We start from the raw sequence: 21,268 nt of genomic DNA, 5'->3' as shown, positions 1-21,268 counted from the left end.
ATTAAAAGGAAAAGAATTTCTCCTTTTAGAAGGTCTTGAAATTCGAGGCAAATCTATCTCTATATACTCTATCAATCCTAGAGTTCGCATACAAGAAAATTCAACAGATGTGAAAATTCGCATTAAAGATGTACCACTCTCGGCTGACGATGGACAGATTTTGAGAGCCTTAGAGGGGTACAATTGTGTAATTTTGAAGCACTTAAGAGAAAGGTTACGTTACAATGATATGATAACAAACTGTCAAACTGGTGACAGAATAGTTTATTGTGAAGGTCCATTAATCTCTGCTATTCCAAAGTCTATTCCAATTGGGAAATATAGAGCAACGGTTATATACAGAGGTCAACAAAATGACAACATTAAATGCAACAAGTGCATGGAGCTCGGACACACAACCAAAAATTGTGAAAATGATTGGAAGTGTAGAATCTGTGGTGAATCAGGCCACAGGCAAAATGAATGCACCAGTGAAATGTCTTCTGAGCAAGAGCAAGAAGGTGCAACGAGCGCACATCATGAAAATCATTATGACCCTAGTGACGTGAACACACAACAACCAACAAACAACAATGAAAACATTGATGCTATGCAACCAACTGAACATGAAGCTCATGCAGAAAATGATTCTGCCTCAGATACAAACACTCACGATGATTTTATAAGATCACAATCAATCTTCTCTGATGACCAGATCTCTAGTCCTATATGTGATCAACAAAATCAACATCCGTCAGCAAGACCGAAAATAAAACCAGGTAGAAGGGAAACGAACAAACCCTCTCATACATCCAGTGAGGCTACCAGCAGAAATTCCCGTGGTCAATCACAAATCACCAGTTTTATTAACGGTCCAAACCAGTCTACACGTAGAAACCAACATCAAGATACCCCGGTCAAAATTTCAAACAGAAGTGGTTTAGAGAAGTCTCCAGTGACGCCCACAGAGAAACTACATGATGGTGCCAGTAACAACAAAAGTAAAAAATCGAAAACAACAAAAACCTAGAGTTATCATTATATTGAACATTGAAATTAACACTTAATCTATTTCAATTTAGTTGATATATGTAATTTTTATCATATAAAAAAAAAATATAAAAAAATGTCACTGTATATAACACTTTTCACTTTCTCTTTTCTCATTATTGGTATATATTTAGAATGTAGTCCGCTGTATTCTAATTTTCTAATTTTGGCAAGTGATACCTACCACAGATTAAAAAGTAAAGAAACTGTAAAATACAAAATATTTAATTGGTATCAAACTACTTATTTTTTACAATCATTATTATCAAACACACTGTTTAATGTTTCCAGTAAAGCTACATTGGAAAAAATCCAATTTTTATTAATCTGTTCATGTTTCTTCATTCAAATTCAGTCAGAGAGGTCTTCTTATCCTACAAATAAAAATAAATATTTTTTACCATGTACGTGTATGTATATAAACATTGTTCTTTTTTTTAAAATAGATTTGCATATGTATTTCAATATGAAACACATAAATAATTGTACTCGTATTTGTTTAACAAACATTGAGTGTGCTAAAATTAAGAGGCACATGTCAATGTCTGTTTTTGAAGTCACATGGATGACCCAAATAATGACCCATGGGGTATACGTAAAAGAAAACAATAGATTGTATTTATTTATGAATGTAACTTGTTGTATGTTTTTAATAGAAACAAATTGTGTTAATACTTTACTTGTGAATACATGTAAAAACATTCAAATGAAATACGCTTTTCTTCCTTTTTGCAAAAGGATTGTAAAGACAAATACAGGTAAAAATTTTACCCTATTTATAAACATTATTTACAAAGATAACAATCATGACAATCATAACATTGTCAAAAGTAAAAATTGTATAAACTTTAAAATAAACAATTTAAGTTTCAAATGTAGAAGAAAAAACAGTAGCTTATGCTTATTCATAAGACAAATCGTAGATAAACGTCCTGGAACAGACAAAAGTGATAAAAATAAAACAACTGAAAAGATGTCTATTTATAGTCTCGTGCTCTGTGAAGGTCAACTTCAGAGTGACCCAATTGTATCACTAAACGGGAATTTACCTATGTTAATTTTTAAAATACACATAACACCGTAAGAGACTACAAATAAAATTAACTTCCCACCAACCATGGTATTTAACAAACATCTTCATATCTGTACAGTTAATTGTAAAGGTCTGCAACAATCTGATAAAAGAAAAAGATTAATTGAATGGTCTAAATCCCAAAAATGTGACATTCTTCTAATGCAAGAAACACACTTTACAGATAATTTAATAAATAATTTAAATACTGAATTTGAAGGTAAACTTTTACTGAGTAATGGTTCTAGCAATTCAAGAGGTATTGCAATATGGCTGAATAAAAATTTAAACTTTAAAATAATTGATGACTTTAAAGATAAAGAAGGAAGACTTTTACTTATTAATATTGAAATAAATGATACTATAATAACAATAGTTAATATTTATGCACCAAACAATCCAAAAAGCAGAAATACTGTCCATACATTAATAGAAGAAAAAAGTTTAGGTCAACTTATTCTAGGAGGAGATCATAATGAAATTTTATCACAAATTGATTCAAAAAGTAAAACTAAACAACAAAAAAATAGGAAAAAAGTTCACAATTTAAATAAACTTATAAAGTCATTAAAACTCAATGATGTGTGGAGAACAAAAAATCCAAATAAAGTTCAATTTACATGGAGCAGAAAAGATAGGTCAGAGTCAACAAGAATAGATTATTTTTTAATACACTCCAGAAGTATTCAAAAACTGTGTTTCATGTGACATTAGACCAATAGTATTACAATACACAGACCACAACTGTGTTTCTTTGAAAATAAATCTTAACAGAGGCCAAAAAGGAAAAGGATACTGGAAATTAAACAGCAGTGTACTTCAAAATGAAGACTTTACTGAAATAATTAGGAAATTAATTAAAAAATTTAAAAACAAAGCTAAAACAAGAACAGATCTTGACATACTGTGGGACAATTTCAAAATAAAAGTTAGAGACCAGACAATAAGCTATTGCAAAACAAAAGCTAAGAATAAAAAAAACCTAATCAGCAAATTGGAAAAAAATTTAACAGAATTAAATGATATTATAGATACATGTAACAATAAAAACAATAATAATATATTTAAAGAAATAGATAATATAGAAAATGAAATAGGAAAACTCTATAATGAAAAAATAAAAGGGAATCAAATAAGAGCAAGGGTAAAATGGGTTGAAGAAGGAGAAAAAAAATTCGCATATTTTCTAGGGATGGAAAAATCAAGACAGAGTAGAAAAACAATAACCCAATTATATGATGATAAAGGTCAAATTACAAGAGATCAAGACAAAATATTACAATTAGAAGCAAATTATTATAAAAATTTATATTCTACAAAAAACCCTGAAATAGAAGCAACTAAAAAGTATTTAGATTCTCTCAAGGAATATAAAAAATTAAATGATTGTGAAAGTAATTCTTGCGAAGGGGAAATAACTGTTGATAAATGTACTGATGCAATTTTTAAAATGAAACTTAATAAAGCGCCTGGGCTTGACGGACTTAATGTGGAATTTTATAGAACATTCTGGGATGAACTTAAATCTTTTATAGTCTCCACTTTCAATTACTGCTACGAAAAAAGAGAACTATCTAACACTCAGAAAGTTGGCTTAATATCTCTAATTTATAAAAAGAATGACCCCTTTTCACTTGACAATTATAGACCTATTACTCTTTTAAACTATGATGCTAAATTACTTGCTTATGCCTTAGCACAAAGATTAAAACCCCTGCTACCAAAGATAATAAATACTGATCAAAAAGGATATTTCAAAAATAGATATATTGGTTTCAACATTAGACAAATACAAGATGTCATAGACTATTCTGAAACTTTCAAAATTGATGGGGCAATTTTATTTCTGGATTTTACAAAAGCATTCGACTCATTAGAATGGGACTTCATGTTTGAGACTTTAAAAAAATTTGGATTTAAAGATAATTTTATTAGGTGGGTTCAGACAATGTACTCTGATATTAAAGGATGCATTATTAATGATGGATGGGTTTCCTCCCGCTTTAGGGCATCTCGCGGGATCCGACAAGGATGTCCGTTATCATCGTTACTATTTGTTCTAGCTGTAGAAGTTATGGCGATAAAGATCAGGGAAAATAAAAACTTAAAAGGCATAGAAATAAAATTAGATGGTAAGAGTAACACACTGAAAATCTGCCAATTAGCTGACGACACTACTCTATTTCTTCAATCAAAAAAAGATGTATCTCTAGCAATTAATCTAATAGAAACATTTGGTACTCTCTCCGGTTTGAAATTGAATAAAACAAAAACTGAAGGAATATGGCTTGGTCAATTAAAACACAGTCGGGAAAAATTTGAAAATATAAATTGGTGTACTGCACCAATCAAAAGCCTCGGAATTTACTTTGGTTACAATAAACAAGAATGTCAAAAACTTAACTTTGAAAAACAACTGTTAAAAAGTAAAAAAATAATATCTGATTGGAATAAAAGAAACCTTACTATCATAGGAAAAATAGTTGGTACTCTCTCCGGTTTGAAATTGAATAAAACAAAAACTGAAGGAATATGGCTTGGTCAATTAAAACACAGTCGGGAAAAACGTGTTATCGAAAGGTCCGAAATATCGTGAGCCTAAATCCATCAATTGGAAATACAACTTTAAAATTTTGATGGATTCAGTCGAGGATTATGCCAGGCAATGGGCTAAACGCGAGAAGGAAGACGTAGACACTCTATCCGAATGGATAAAGGCAGTGAGGTCCTTAATACAAATCAGAATTAAGAAACTGAATGGGTCCATCAATGCCCATGCTACGTCAATTTTTAAAGACCCAAATGTTGCTAAACACCTATCCGACCTCCATGATAAATATGTTGTTGTCCCCGCAGACAAAGCCCCAAATAACATCGTTTTTGTCTGTAAAAGTCATTACATTAATTGCTTGATAAACGAATTAGGTATAGACAATTCACTTGGAAACTCAACATATACCCTCACGACACTTACCAAAGAGGAAATCCTGGATAATCATAGGTCTGTTCTTTGTTCCTTTGGTATTTCAACCAAAGATGAAGAACTGGATCTTCCATCACTGTATTGGATACCTAAACTACATAAGTGTCCTTACAAACAGCGGTATATTGCTGGGTCTTCCAAGTGCTCCACAAAACCTCTTTCTAAATTATTAACATCCATTTTATCAGCAATCAAAGACGGGCTTCAAAGTTATTGTGAAACTGCCTATTCTAGAGGTGGCGTGAATCAGATGTGGATACTTAAAAATTCCAAAGATCTTTTAGAGTACATACAATCTAACTCTCTTTCATCTTGTAACAGTATTAAAACATTTGACTTCTCTACTCTTTACACAAGTATTCCACATTCCAAACTTAAAGACAAATTAAAAGAGTTGGTATTACTTTGCTTCATAAAAAAGAATGGCCAACGTAGATACAAGTATCTTGTCTTAGGGAGGGATAAATCCTACTTTGTAAAGAATCACTCTGATTCAAACAAAAAATTCTCTGAAACCGATATTATCAAGATGCTTGATTTCTTGATTGACAACATATTTGTTACGTTCGGAGGACGTGTTTTTCAACAGACTGTCGGCATACCAATGGGAACAAACTGTGCCCCTCTACTTGCTGACTTGTTTCTTTATTATTATGAGGCTGACTTCATGCAGGAACTTCTTAGGAAGAAAGATAAGAAGTTAGCAATATCCTTTAACTCTACTTTCCGCTATATAGATGACGTTCTTTCACTAAACAATTCAAGATTTGGTGACTATGTGGAACGCATCTATCCCATCGAATTGGAGATAAAGGATACTACAGATACAGTTAAGTCAGCTTCATATCTTGACTTACATCTAGAAATTGACAATGAGGGTCGGTTGAAGACAAAACTTTACGACAAAAGAGATGATTTCAGCTTTCCAATTGTGAACTTTCCATTTCTAAGTAGCAACATTCCAGCAGCACCTGCATACGGGGTATATATCTCTCAATTGATACGATATTCCCGTGCTTGCATTTCCTATCATGATTTTCTTGATAGAGGGTTACTGCTCACAAGGAAGCTATTAAATCAAGAGTTCCAAATGGTGAAGTTGAAATCATCCCTTCGTAAATTTTACGGACGCCATCACGAGTTGGTTGACAGTTATGGAATAACCATTTCACAAATGATATCGGATATGTTCCTCACGTCGTAACTACAATCCCCTTCCCTTTCATGAATTTGACCTACCGAATTAGACTATTTACCGGATTTGTAATCACATAAGCAACACGACGGGTGACGCATGTGGAGCAGGATCTGCTTACCCTTCCGGAGCACCTGAGATCACCCCTAGTTTTTGGTGGGGTTCGTGTTGTTTATTCTTTAGTTTTCTATGTTGTGTCATGTGTACTATTGTTTTTCTGTTTGTCTTTTTCATTTTTAGCCATGGCGTTGTCAGTTTGTTTTAGATTTATGAGTTTGACTGTCCCTTTGGTATCTTTCGTCCCTCTTTTGTCATCAAATCTTTAGTTTTACAAACCTAACATATGTTGCATCAAACACTATTATTCCTAAGGAAATGTTGCAAGACTTTAAAACTTTAATATACAATTTTATTTGGAAAGGCAAAAGAGATAGAATAAAAAGATCAACACTTTCAAACGATTTTTTAGAAGGTGGACTTAAAATGACGGACATTGATGCTTATATAAAATCATTACATATCAACTGGATTCTTAATTTAAGTGAAAATAAAAATGACAACTGGACAATAATTCCCAAATTTTACTTCAACAAATTAGGAAAAAATCTTCTTGTATTTAAAATGAATTTAAAGAATATAAACGACATTGATAAAAGTAAGTTACAGTATTTACCGGAATTCTATAAACAACTACTTAAAGATTGGATAAGTGTAAAGGGAGGTAATACAAAATATCCTAAAAATTTTCTTGAAATTAGAAAACAAGTTTTGTGGGGAAATGATAATATCCGGTTTAATGGAAAATGTTTAAACTTTGATGATTGGATAAAAAGTGACATTATCAATATAAATGATGTAATTGATGAACAGGGCAATATCTCTGAAACAACCATTTTAAAGAAACTAAAATACAAGCAAAATTGGATAAGGCAAATATATATGTTAAAAAAAGCAATACCAATTGATTGGAAAACAGATCTTTGCACTGAAGATTCATTCAAAACTAAAGTTAAATTTATAAACGACTTAAAAATTATGCACAGGACAATTACTCCCTTGATGAGTACAAAAAAACTCTATAAAATATTCACACTGGAAAATAGTTGTGATAAACCAAATGGTTTTCTTATGTGGGAAAAAATATTTGAGAAAAACTTGAATTCTAAATTGAAAAATACTTTTGCTTTCATTTTTCAATATCTAACTGATAATAGATGGAAAATATTTAGATGGAAACTTATCACTACATACTGCCAAGTAATGAACTCTTAAAAAAGTGGAAAATAACTGAAGACAACTTATGTAAGCATTGTAAAAAAAAGGAAGACTATGAACATTTTTTTATCAATTGCTGTTATAATGATGATTTTCTAAAAATAATAATGACATTAATGAAATCCCTAGGTATTGAAAAAGATATTATAAACCTTGAAAATTTGGTAACAGGGTACAAAATTGAAGATTTAGCATACTTTGATATTAATTACATATTGACTATAATATCCTTCTCAATAAACAAATCACATTTTGTGTCAGAAAAGAAGACCAAAAAAATAAACATTTTAAAAATTTTCCAGAAAGAAATTTCAGAAATTATTGAAATAAACAACTTTAATAACAAAAAAACTAATCAGATAATCCTAAAAACAAATAGATTCATTGCAAAGATTCAATTGAATCAGGACTAATCTTTTTGCGAAAAACAAAACATTGTGTACAAAACTGATTATTGTACACAAGCCAAATATGGTAATATTTATGATCAAGTTCAACCATGCATGTTCAATGTTTGTAAGCATGTTCAGCCATGCATGAGTCACCACATGTAAATTATACAGCATTTTTTTTTAAATTTTAAAATGTGTATTTACAATGATTAAAAAAAGTTATAGTATAAATGTATCCGTATTAATTAATTAATGTGGAAAAATAATGTATCATTTAGGATGTCGAGTGTTTCAACTTGTTACACTTAAATTACCTATTTGTGAATTACACACATACATTTCGACAAAAAAGATCAGTAGATAACTTAAGAAAACTTAAATAGTAAACTCACCATATATAATCGTTAAATCCAGTGGATAATATTTATATAATTTAGACACACATCCAAACTATACCCGATAACGCACATGCGAAAAACAAAACATACTGTGCCCAATGCTAATGGAAACACGGATCATACCGATAACGGAGTTGATTCCGGAAAAATAAAAACTATGAAAAAGAGAAACAAAATGTAATGTATGTGTATAATCACATTAATTTATAGAATATATTTTGTGAAAAATTTTATGTTATGAATACTAATATTATGAATAAATAATACCTTGCCAAATAGTGCTTCCCTTAACTATTTGGTAAGCTAACATGAGGGATACTAAGTTAAAGCTGTAAACTTAGTAATTTGTTACAGCAAGATTGCAATAAAGATATTGTTACGTTGAAAAAAAAAAAAAAAAAAAAAAAAAAAGATTTACACATTTATCGTGTCAAAAAATGTTATTCCAAAATATCAGAAATACGTATGATTTCCCAAAAGCCTAGATACCAAATATTGTGTATTGGTCTTGAGGATAGAATCCCAAAAACGAATAATTTTTCGATCATATTTTCCTTATCAAACATGAATAATTCTAGCTTATTAGATTTACTGAATAATAAATCAAAATTTGTCAATAATTTTTAAAGGATCTATGTGCATTTTAAGGAATAAATCGGTGTCCACTGCCAGTGTGTTTTGAAGGTCGTTTGTTTCACTGTCTAGGTTTAAGGAGGAGACGGTCTTTAATAAAGTTCTGCGTCTTTAATTTATTGCCAAGCATTGTATGACAAAGTCCTTTTGACGTGGATCGGTACTTATACATGTACATCCCGTCATGGTGTTATTTTGTAATGGAAATTTTTTATGTTCTTGTCTTTCATTTTTCCTTCTGTGCTTTGCCTAAATGCATTTGTGTGTTTCTTTGTTACATATTTGTTTATTTTTATTGAAATTATGATTATAATACAATGTTGACTGCTGTACCCCTATTTTGACATTTTTACCAATTATTTCTGAGTGTTTGGTTCCCACATCGTCGACAATATAAATGATTATGCGATTGTCATACAGGTGAGATGTTTAGCTAGATAGAAAATCAGGTTTAATCCACATTAAGAAAATGACTGTGCCATTTGTTTAATGTGTTTGAGCTTTTGACTTGCCATTTGGTCAGAGGGACCTTCCGTTTTGAATTTCTCTCGGAGTTTTTTTTTTTTGTGATTCTACTTTGAATATGTAAGAGTCTAGACATGTATAGCTCTGTACGTAAGGGGGGGGTTATATTTCCTACTGAAGTGAAGAAAACTTCTTGTTTTTTGTAGATTCTGATACAGAGATTATCGCTCTATTTAAATTAGAGTCATATATCTAAAAATGAGGCGAAGAAAGCTGGTAATGAGGCATTTTAATCTTTAGTTCAGGAGGATATTTTGATGGGAAATAATGGAAAGAACATCATCAATATACCTTTATGTGAAATAAGTTAATCTCTCTTCTTTGATTTTGATTTTTTTTAAAGTTTATTAATAAAGAACTCCGACACATATTAAAAGAAGAACAGGTCGGTCGGAAGAGGTTCATAGTTAAGTTTCCATAAGAAGCCGAAACCTGCTAAAACAATCTATCTCCTAATTCTACAAATATTCTGTAAATAAGCATCTCTCGCAATATGATAACTTTTTCTTTAGTGTATCAAGAATGGCCTTAAGTATCAAATGATATCGGCAAATTGAACAAAAATCTTTAACTTACATTGCCGTTTGAATGGTTTTACACTAGTAATTTGGGGGCCCTTTATAGCTTTTTGTTCGTTGTGAGCCAAGGCTCCGTGTTGAAGACCGTACAATGACCTGTAATCGTTTACTTTTATAAATTGTTATTTGAATGGAGAGTTGTCTCATTTGGCACTCACACCACATCTTCCTACATCTATAAAGGTCCAATATGGATAAATTATACTAGCGTGAGTTATTTAAATTAAACGTACATGCTTACTGGGTTTGTTGTATATGAGAAATGTGATGTGTGTATCACCTAATTTGATGCAGCTGGTTGATACATTTTGCGGTAGGTTTTTTTTTATGCCCCACCTACGATAGTAGCGGGGCATTATGTTTTCTGGTCTGTGCGTCCGTCCGTCCTTCCGTCCGTTCGTTCAGGTTAAAGTTTTTGGTCAAGGTATTTTTTGATGAAGTTGAAGTCCAATCAACTTCAAACTTAGTACACATGTTCCCTATGATATGATATTTCTAATTTAATTGCCAAATTAAAGTTTTGACCCCAATTTCACGGTCTACTGAACATATACAATGATAATGCGAGTGGGGCATCCGTGTACTATGGACACATTCTTGTTTTTTTGTTAATTATTTTCTTTCTTGACAGACAGACATTCAGTCTGTATTTAAATAGTGTATACTAGAACACACCCGTGATATCGCGGGTCAGTGACTGAATTAAAGTATATAACTATGCGTAAGCCTTATTTTAGTACTAGTATTGGTATTGTTATCTGATAAAGTCGTGCCGATTATAAGATACACAGTTTTCTCTGCTTTCAAATCTTTCTGTTTGAACCCGTCGACCTGGAACTTTTCAATTATTGGTAATATTCAGGTCCTGGAAGTGAGCATTTTTTAATCAACAGCATTGTCCAATGAAGTTGAATTCTTTGATTCGCTGTTTTACGTCATGCCCGCTAACAAATTGAAAACTGTACCTATACGCCTTATTTTAAGTCCAAATTTTTAGTATTCGTATTGTTGTCGGGTTGTTGTCTCTTTGACACATTTCCCATTTCCATTCTCAATTTTATTAGAAAGTATTACTGATTAAAATACTACAATAGGGAACAATTTGACAATGATTGAATTTAGTAGTGTCGACCCTGTGATTATGACCCGTGTATATAGCAAAATCAAATACACCGTTTGGTGGTGCGCCAGTCAGATGTGGAACGTACAGATAAGGTAATGTATTATTGTCATTTTGTTTATTTTCTATGGTTTCATATTTTGACATCAGACTCGGACTTCTCTTGAACTGAATTTCAATGTGCGTATTGTTATGCGTATAGGGGGAGGGTTGAGATCTCATAAACACGTTTAACCCCGCCGCATTTTTGCGCCTGTCCCAAATCAGGCCTCTGGCCTTTGTTAGTCTTGTATTATTTTTAATTTTAGTTTCTTGTGTACAATTTGGAGTTTAGTATGGCGTTCATTATCACTGAACTAGTATATATATTTGTTTAGGGGGCAGCTGAAGGACGCCTCCGGGTGCGGGAATTTCTCGCTGCATTGAAGACCTGTTGGTGACCTTCTGCTGTTGTCTTCTCTATGGTCGGGTTGTTGTCTCTTTGACACATTCTCCATTGCCATTCTCAATTTTATAGACTGTTTTGTTATGAAAAAAATGGATCTTTACGCAAAACACGTAGAAAAAAAGTAAAATAACAAAAATACTGACCTCCAAGGAAATTCAAACGGAAAGTCCCTCAACAAATGGCAAATTCAAACTCTGAAACACATCACACGAATGGAAAATAACTGTAATATTCCTGACTTGGTACAGGCGTTTCTTTTTATCTAGAAAAATGTGGATTAAACATCTCACTTTGTGACAGTCACATACAATTCGTTATATTGACAGTAATTGAAGTTCATTTTATAAATTAAAACGAACAACCATTGACTTTTTAAGATAGAATGAAATTCAAAACAGTGTGGCTGTGGCCATTGATTGACACATTAAATTCATCCATTGACTGGGACAATTTAGTGAACGTTTGTATGTAACAACTACTGCTCACTATGTACTTTTTAAAGACACCTAAACTATGGGGTCACCAAAGGTTCTCAACACCTTAATAAAGTAATTCGAAAAACTAATCATAAATAACACGATGTTTTGATTTATATCAATTATATAAATCAAAACATAAAGGTTATTCCTGATTAATTTTTTGAATTATTTTATAATTAAAGGCGTTAAGAAACTTTTGGTGACCCCACAGTTTAAATGTCTATCGTAGGTTCGTCGTGAACAGTGGTCGTTACAGACAAACGTTCACCTAAATTGTCCCAGTCAATGGATGAATTTAATGTGTCAATCAATGGCCACAGCCACACTGTTTTGAATTTCATTCTATAACTAGTGGTTGATTAAGTGCAAAGTAAATAACAGGAATGACATTGTAATTTTACATCATTAAACTGCGGTAGCTGACATGTGAACATGGTGAATGTATATAATCTGATCATGTATGAAAGACATGAATGAAACTGATTACCCATGTTTATCTGTCATCTTGTGTCAGTGTCGGAATCGTTTTTTACTGTAAATATCGTGATTTTTAAAGATGATGGTTAAAATGTTATATCCTTGAGAATTTTCTTTAATGGTTTATAAATATGTCCAGAACATGGTTCGTTATTCTGATAGTTCGACTGTGTGGTGAAGACCAATAATCACAAGATCTGATCTTTGAATTTTGATTAAAATTGAAAATGAAATTTGGGAATATGTCAAAGAGGCAACAACCCGACAAAGGAGCAGCTAACAGCTGAAAGCCACCGATAGGTTATCAACTCAGCGAAAAACTCACATATTGCTGTGGTTGGCATAAAATAAAGACACCAATGCCATGCCCATTAGAAAAGCATAAGTTCTGTATACAAACAAACAAAACAAAAACAGACAGACAGACAACAGTAACAAAACACTAATTACAAAATTAAAAAATGGGGTAACAGTTCATTTAAGCTCCTCAATCTGCTTTTTAAAGAAACATGCATTTTTGTTAACTTAAAGGTACTTTTTTTCTGTTAAACAAATATGAGAAATAGATGTATTAAATCAAAATAAAAAAAAAGAACTAAATTATAATAAAAAAAAATAAGGGTCACCGATGAGTTAAAAAAGATATTTCAATTTTAATGCCAAAACAAATGCATTTTTGCAGCAAAGGGAGTTAAATTGGACTTTTTCAATAATAAAAAGTCATCTGTGGCCAAAACGAATCGAATTTTTGGTTGAGTTTTGTACCTTATCATATAAAGTAAAAACTACTAGTGAAATAAATAACATTTGTAATGAAAAATGTTTAAAATTTTGCTGAAATTTGTATACCCTACACTAAAACTTTCCTGCCTTTATATATTCTATTTAACCCGCTTATGGGACCTACCTACTGAATATATTGCATATTGTTTCTCGTCATGAACATGCATGAAATATTTGCCACTGAACTTAAAACAAACAACAATAGATTGATATAAATTAACTTTTCCAACATAATGACGAGGCCCAAGAATCCTGCATACGTATAATGAAGGTTCACATACAAAAAAGCATACATTAATTTTATAAGTATCCTTAAAATAACACTAGCTTATACTAGCATTACTTTTTTTGTATTTGCTTTCTAGAAATTATTTTTCTAATTAATTTTCACTTATAAGATTGTAAATTACCTTATATAATCATTTATTCCAATTTTTTTCTACTTTCATAGTAACTATTTCTTAAAAGATTTATTTGATTCGTAAAACATATGCGTATATTAAACACCATGTTATCTGTAAGTCGGTTGGTCGACGCTTAATCAATATAGTTCCTTGTTCAATTGTTTGTATATATTACAATCTCAGTCTATATCGTAATGACATACATGCTAACGAGGGACGTACTTATCAGTGATATACTTCAGGTTTTCATCGCTTGTTTTCTAGCTGTGTGATGATAGTAGAAAACTATATCAATGAAGAAGCACTTATCAATTATATACTTTAGTATTTCATCGCTTGTTTTCTAACTGTGTGATAATAGTAGTAAAATTATATCAATGAAATAGCAATGAATACGTTAACGAACAGTACCCAACTTTTTCACAATGTGAACAATATTCTTAATGTTTCTTTAAGGAAATCTTCTAGACAGGTGCCCGAACCACCCGGATATTTAATTATCACTGCTACTTTATTCTATGTCATTGTTTTTATACTTGGTGTGTTTGGTAATATTATAGTGATCATTGTTATAATAGCAAACAAAAATATGAAAAATATGGTAAATATGTTTCTAATTAACCTATGTGTGGCTGACTTACTGGTTATGCTTATATGTATGCCACCAACATTACTGGAATTACATACAAAGGAAGTCTGGTATCTCGGAAAGTTCATGTGTAAGTATACCATTACATATATATTATTTAAGTATGTGCCTGTCCCAAGTTAGGAGCCTGTAATTCAGTGGTTGTCGTTTGTTTATGTGTTACATATTTGTTTTTCGTTCATTTTTTTTTTATATAAATAAGGCCGTTAGTTTTCTCGTTGTTTTCGTCGAATTGTTTTACATTGTCTTATCGGCGCCTTTTATAGCTGACTATGCGGTATGGGCTTTGCTCATTGTTGAAGTCCGTACAGTGACCTTTAGTTGTTTATGTCTGTGTCATTTTGTTCTCTTGTGGACAGTTGTCTCATTGGCAATCATACCACATCTTTTTTTTTTACATTTTCATTTATTTAATAGTATTTTCAAGTTAAACGTTGAACTTAAAACAAAAAGTATTTGCTTATTTATTCATCAAAGGTATGCAGTATTGTGGCATTCAGTAAATTATGCGAAGACACTACGTAACGATCTGAGAGTACTCACAGTTACTGAGAGCTAGTCCAAAGCCAATAACAACTAAATTATGCATCTTAGACTATTTTATAATCTTATAGATTAAAAGGTTAGCTATACATGAAATTAAAAAAAACAAAAAAACAAAAAAAAAACGCCTCTTGTTTTTCGTGATTTTGCATCTAATTAAACATTTATACAAACATACGGATTTGTTTCTTCATTTCTACATTTTTAAACGTCAATAAGGGAAATGTCTTAAGTTTAATTTTTTTTTTATAAAAATCCATCTTATACCGAATTAACATTAAGAACCAGCAGTCTGAAATGAAATTTTTATTAAAATTATGTATTGTCACACACTATCTTGACCTGGATGAAATTCAGTTGTTTAACGTCCAAACACACTTTGACAACTTAATGTTTTAAATAGTAATTATAGACACTTGACTGCATGACCAAGGGGTAGCATACGGACCACACATGAAAAGGTGAGGGTTTTGGGACTAGGTACCATGCAAGAACGCAACCTCTTGTATTAGGCTTGAAATATAACGTCCTGTATCTCACTAAACTACGACGTGTTTCTCGACTTGAACATGAAACGTTCGATTGCACAATTTATACTCCGCAACTTTAATAAACGCCTGGTATGTTGTATTTCAAATGACGAAACTTGCGTCAAATACAGTTTACATATACATTTTTAATTGACACTGCAAGACTTTCGCGTTCGTTTGAAAAACATATACATACAATGTGTATATAAAGCGTAGGATACCAAGACAATAATTAGAATATGGAACTCATTTGAAGATTAAGTATTTTCATTGATATTTCAAAAACAGTCCAATTTGCCACTATAAAAGCTTGATAAGTATTATACTACAAGTCCAACATTGATTGATTAATAGGACCATAGAATGTGTTCATAAAATAGAAAAACAAAGGTCAAACCTTCAACATTTCTTAACTGAATTATTCAAGAATACATAGAGAGAGTTGCCTGGATTTTTTAATATTTTGAGCTTTAAACATAATGACTTAAATATAACTATTGCATATACAACATAAAAGATGATGCCCTTATTATTTTAACGTGTATTTAGTTTTCAAGTATAAAAAATAAGGAGTTGTGGTACAATTTAAATAACGTAACTATCCACCCTGCCATTTTTTTTTGGTAAACCGTAATAACTTTTTTGTAATTTGTATACACGCAATACATGTTTATAGAGTCATCGATTTTAAAATTGTTTTGTGAACAAATTGATTTCAAGTTCGGTATAACTAATTCATCTAAAAGGGCTGACTTAATATTGAGTAAAATAAATATTGTCAAAGAAAAATATTTTCACCGAGATTTCAGAGTTTCTTAAAAGCCCTTATCTGAGGTATCTACATTAGCGATTGTGTTTAAGTGGCAAGGACATTCATATAAGCTATTATTAGTAGAAAGGATATAAACAGGGCCATTAACTAGTCATTATTATAATCATTTTCTTTTGACCATCAGCAAAAATCAGGTGTTCTAATATAACAGAATAGGTGGCTAACCTGCAGGCGGTCTCTGTCCTTTTTATCATATATTAACAATATAAACGAGAATATCTGTTCACTGGTACGACTGTCACCGTTTATCACAAATCTTTATAAAGTTTCTAGTTAATTGATCATGACCTTCAATATAATGATCGCCCTGTATATGCATGAAATATTTGCCACTAAATGTCAATTAACCACCAATTAATCAATTATTACCATGATCGCCTTAAATATGCATAGAATATTTGCCACTGTGTGAAACATTTGCCACTGGACGTTAAAAAACCAAACATCAATCAATTATTATCATGATCGCCTCAAACATGCAGTCATGAAATATTTGCCACTGGACATTAAGCAACTAAAAAATCAATCAATTATTATGATAACCTAAATATGCAGGACATATTGTTCACTTGACCTTAAGCAGCTCTCAATTATTCAATCATTATTATGAAAATTTGCTTTCGTCTTTTGTTGTTCATTTTAATTCTTCAATAATCCTATCATACATTGATATATAAATGACAGTTTATATTGTATTCCCTTTCAAGCAGTCAAACAACATTCTCTAATAAAGAAAATCGTTTACATATTCCTAAGATGTACATTAACATAAAACCAGATTGACTTATTCATTGGCAGTCAGTTTGTGTTGTCCCCCTCCAAAGTAATCAGGAGAAATAACACCTATAATGTATCATCTAACCTTCCTGTGGAGAAAACGCAAGTTTATCCCCCTTATTCCTCCGCGATATAGCCTTTTTGTGCTGATGAGGCGTAAAGCAATCACCAGTCAATCTTTTTGTTTTTCTAATCCAGAAAAAAAAACATAGCCCCCCCCCCCCCCAGAAAATCAAATGGTTGCTGCCTTAATCTATACAGGACACGAAACGATATGGTGCGTGTTACAGTAATCATCTGATAATATTCCCTATTATTGTACATCAATTATATAATACATGGAGGAGACATTTATTCGTTGTTTAATGTTAAAACGCATGCTGAGTCAATCAATAACAAATTCGTTTCTAGTGTATTGACCACAGACAGTGATCAAAGAAATCTATTAAGATATTCTATCTGATTTCTCTTACTCGAGTCGGGCAGGCGTCGCAAATTACCCTTTAATTATAGTTACAAGAAAAGGTACAAGCATGCTCATTTCATATATAGTTTCGCGTCCTTTCGCTGACCCTTCGCAAATGTTTTCTACATAAACTAAATAGCATCGCTACTCAACAGTGCTGCCAATTTTTTTAATATAAATCTCGTTCCTGCTTTAATTATTATCAAAGTTGTGGAACACATTTTCGATCAGTTACGCTACCTGCTAAGTTATAAGAATTTCGTAATTGCCAAAACCAACAACTGTTTATGCTCTCTGATAAATGATTATTACAACAATAAAGTAAACATAATCAAAGACTAGCCAGTTGGTATCAACATGAGAAGTAATGTTTTACTTTGAACCGACATTCTTACTTAAGTATAGGATTGTAGTTTGCGATTAAAATAGTGGTTAGCATCACGAGAGACGCAGTCTTCCATTATAGTGATACATCTTGATTGCCGTATTATGACTGTATGATAGAAGATATCAACAATATAATTACATGTTGTAGATACAATATGATCAGCAATTATACATGTCTATATTTTATGTATAACTGATACATGATTGCTCTAAAATTCAATTTTTGTTATGTTTCCTTTGCATTTTATATGACTTTAATAGCGTATAATTGCATAGGAGTTTTCCTTGATTTTCTTTTTTTCTATTTGAAACAAATGACGTAATAAATTACATTTACGCTGAATGAAATACTATAATAATATATATTACGAGTCTAAATTGAAAACTACGTTCAAACCTATGATTGCGTTGGATAAAAACCGCAATTTTTATACGTGTGCATGTAAAACAAATTTCGTTTTAGAAGGGTCTATATACAGCACAAACAACATTTTCCAAAAGACCAAAAAAGTGAAAAAGTATATTTAAACAAAACGCATTTGACTAACAGGTCGAACAACTGATGTTCTTAAACCCTGCTGACTGCCATTGGCGATTGCCAAATAAAATTGATCACGAGATGTAACAAAATGGATCTTAACATAAATTTAATACTAAACAGAAAACGATAAGCTTGTGGCCAAGATGTTATGCCACAAACACAAGGTGTCAATATTTTTTTTGTACACCAGATCTAGATTTCGACAATATATGTCTCTTCAGTGATGTTAGGGATCGAAACGGTATTTGGAAGGCCATGCAATTTACCCTCAATTTCAGATGTATATATGCAATTTCTTAAAAATCACTTCAAACTTTAATACAACGTTTATTTATGAACGAAATCTAATGCACAATTCATGTTTTTGAAATTGAATTCAATATAATTAAAGGATAAGGAGATATTGAATGATTGCCAATAACGCAACTATCCACCAAAGTTCAAATGAAGAACGATGATGCAAGACTGCATTTTACTAGAGCAGGCAAATGATTAACACAAACATCGTTTTCCTTTATATTATATTTTTTGGCGTTCACACGTTATTTGAAATCGATTCGTATTAACTAATTCGAATTATGCCTTGTTCACACGTACATTTAATTCGAATTAAATTTGAATGGAATTCGCAAATCGAGTTCACACACTCTTCCTTTTTAATTCGAATTTTTTTCAACACATTTTGGTGTGATGACAATAAAATGGCTGTAAATGTATCTAAAACGAAAGCTATATGTATTGGCTCTAAACAGAAGCTTTCTAATACATCAAATGAAAACATTATTCTTGCTATAAATGGACAACAAATTAAAGAAATTACATGTGAAAAGGTTCTAGGTTTTTTTTATTGATGCATCTCTATCTTGGTCTTCTCATATCGATCATATAATAAAAAAAAGTTAACCCTTCTTTAGCTTTACTTAAAGGATAAAGAAATATTTGAGTCACAAAGCTAGACAAATGTACTATAACGCTTACATTTTACCTCACTTAGATTATTGTTGTTCAATATGGGGAAACTGTAATAACTTTTTATTAGATAGTTTACTAAAACTACCAAAAAAAAAGGGCAGCAATAATGATTTTAGACGAACATGATTACACCAAACCTTCAAACGAATTATTTCACGAATGTAACATTGTGCCGATCACACAAAGAATACTTTATCATAAATCATTACTAATGTATAAAGCAAAATATGGCTTAGCTCCAGAATATATGTCCAGTCTTATTTTATCAGCTTCTTCAAACCAAAAATACAACACGAGATTTTCATCCTCAGATAATTTCTTAATTCCAAAACAAAATACAGAGTTGTATAAGTCTAGTTTCTCGTACACTGGACCAAAAGTATGGAATGCTCTTCCTAATTCAATTAAAAAATCAAATACAGTATCAGAGTTTAAACATAACTACAAATCAATGTACTTTTAACATTACCATGATATTTGTACTGTATTGCCATATCATAATTGTTTATTGTATTTTTAAATTGTATTTAATGTTTATTTATCATTATAATTGAAAATGTATTGTTTACTTTTAATGTAATTATTATTGTATTAAGAGAGCTTTATTGAAAATTGGTGTAATCTAAATGAGTTACTCTCTCTAAATAAAGATATTATTATTATTACGTGTGAACGAATCATTAGTTTAATTCGCATTCGAAACTTTTTTACGTCCGAATGTAAATTCTAATACGAATTGCAATATGCATCAATTCGCTTTACTGCCCGAACGACGATAACTTTGAATTCGTATTATTAGTTAATTATAATTTAATTCGAATTACTATTCAGAAAGTGTCCACACCACAGTTTAATTCGCGATCGAATTAATGCAAATTAACTAATTCGTATAAACGGAAACACATTCCTCATGCGGATTAAGTAATGCAACAATTCGAATTCAATTCGTATTTTTACTAGTTGCCCGATACGATACGTATGTGTCTCTTCTGACTCGCACAAATTTTTTTTAGTCTTGGATCTTCATTTCATAGCTTGTTATATTATACGGTATTTGTTTTGCTTATTATTGAAGGCGGCCTGTAGTAGGTGTTTACATTCTCGTTCTTTGGTCTCTGGTGGATAGTTGTATTATTTGCAATCCTATTTTTTTAGATTAACATAAGAGTATGTACTTTATTAAGGTTAATTTTCGATTTATAGAATAATTTATCACCTGATGTTTTGCAATCCTAATGTATTATTCAAATCAACCATTTATCAGAGAAGTTGATGTCCTCCGGGCAGCTAACTATGATATATATGTAAAGAAGTTTCCCGGAACGCAAAAGTATACTGTTTATTATAATGAATGTTTTGAAAAAAACGGTGAATTGGGAATACCGTTGTCTCCAAATTAACTAAAGAACAGTTCAAACTATATATTCGGTACCCATGCTGACCGAAAATGATCGATAAACCGGAGTTTTTTTATGTTGCCAAAGTAATTTGAAAGATAACAGTATAGGGATATAATGCCAATAACTTATAAAAACTCTATCATAAAAAGAGTAAACTTACGTTCAGATGAAATCATAGCTCGGTTTTTAAAAATGTTAGGATAAGGAAGTTTCTAAAGATGAACTTAATTCACGTCATTGTGGGGTTGAGTTTTTTTTTTTTTTTATTAACTTTTTAGAATTTTGGGTTCTCAATTGTCTTCAACTTTATACTTGTTTGGCTTTCTAACCGTTTTGATCTAAGCGTCACTGATGAGTCTTATGTAGACTCGTCTCGCTTA

The 21,268-nt window shown here is 31.3% G+C and overlaps 1 long non-coding RNA gene across 1 annotated transcript; it reads right to left on the bottom strand.

Annotated features, from left to right (window-relative positions):
* Positions 1–1,335: 1,335 nt before the first annotated feature.
* On the bottom strand, positions 1,336–8,455 carry LOC143077963 (uncharacterized). Its single transcript, XR_012978967.1, has 3 exons — positions 8,339–8,455; positions 2,142–2,204; positions 1,336–1,403 (listed from the first exon to the last, which is right to left on the bottom strand). It is a non-coding gene; the product is annotated as an uncharacterized LOC143077963 (long non-coding RNA).
* Positions 8,456–21,268: the final 12,813 nt, after the last annotated feature.

This window comes from Mytilus galloprovincialis, chromosome 6 (genome assembly GCF_965363235.1).
Source record: "Mytilus galloprovincialis chromosome 6, xbMytGall1.hap1.1, whole genome shotgun sequence".
Lineage (NCBI taxonomy): Eukaryota > Metazoa > Mollusca > Bivalvia > Mytilida > Mytilidae > Mytilus > Mytilus galloprovincialis.
Note: the sequence above shows the minus strand (reverse complement) of the source record. Positions and strands in the feature narration are given on the sequence as shown.